The sequence below is a fragment of the Trypanosoma cruzi genome, assembly GCF_000209065.1.
Source record: "Trypanosoma cruzi strain CL Brener chromosome Unknown tcruzi_1047053498713, whole genome shotgun sequence".
NCBI classification, from domain to species: domain Eukaryota; phylum Euglenozoa; class Kinetoplastea; order Trypanosomatida; family Trypanosomatidae; genus Trypanosoma; species Trypanosoma cruzi.
In genome coordinates this window covers 1-742 of record NW_892944.1, presented here as the reverse complement: position 1 = coordinate 742, position 742 = coordinate 1, and the positions used below count along the sequence as shown (strand labels likewise).

Here is a 742-nt window from a genome sequence, read left to right as displayed (position 1 = left end):
AAAATTGAAAACCGTTGTGGAACACAACTCCTTTCAACTAACGCTATTATTGATACAGTTTTTGTAATATATTGGTACGCGAAGCTTCCAACCCGCCTTTGGCGGTTATGTTTGGTCAATTTTTTTTGACCGGGGTTTACGGACCCCTTTTTTTTTTTTTTTTTTTTTTTTTGTGGGTCTGTCCGCCATATATACATATACCCCTATATATATATACCCATATATATATAGCCCCGTACCCCCTCGTGCGGCTGCCCCCCCCCCCCCACGTTGCGTGTCCGCCACCTCCTTCGGGCCCCCTCATTTTCGCTTCATGGCTGCTATTGCCTGCATCTTTGTTTTGTTTTGTGTTTTCTCCGTCTCGATCCTTTTATTCGCCTTTTTTCCGCGTATGCCGCGCTTCTTCCTGTGTTTTCCGGTGTTTTTGCCTTGCTCGCACACTCGGCTGCATTTGCTGTTCCACACTCGCCATGTGCGTCTTTTCCGCCCCCTGACGCCGTCCACGGCGCTATCCCGGGGCCGACGTCCCGGACCCTGACCCCTCCCCAGTGTGGCCTGGGAGGGGGGGGGGGGGTTTTTGTACACGGTCCCAAGTGCCGCGAAGGACCCCTCATCAAAATTGAAAACCGTTGTGGAACACAACTCCTTTCAACTAACGCTATTATTGATACAGTTTCTGTACTATATTGGTACGCGAAGCTTCCAACCCGCCTCTGGCGGTTATGTTTGGTCAATTTCTTTG

General features: G+C 49.7%; 2 non-coding genes across 2 annotated transcripts, besides 2 other annotated features; both read left to right on the top strand.

The window, feature by feature from the left end:
• Window positions 1–35: 35 nt before the first annotated feature.
• Tc00.1047053498713.20 lies at window positions 36–147 on the top strand. The gene has a single exon (XR_008255132.1). It is a non-coding gene; the product is annotated as a spliced leader RNA (transcript).
• Window positions 148–172: a microsatellite.
• Window positions 173–187: 15 nt separating this feature from the next.
• Window positions 188–230: a microsatellite.
• Window positions 231–650: 420 nt separating this feature from the next.
• On the top strand, window positions 651–741 carry Tc00.1047053498713.10. Its single transcript, XR_008255131.1, has one exon. It is a non-coding gene; the product is annotated as a spliced leader RNA, 3' partial (transcript).
• The last annotated feature ends 1 nt before the right edge of the window (window position 742 follows it).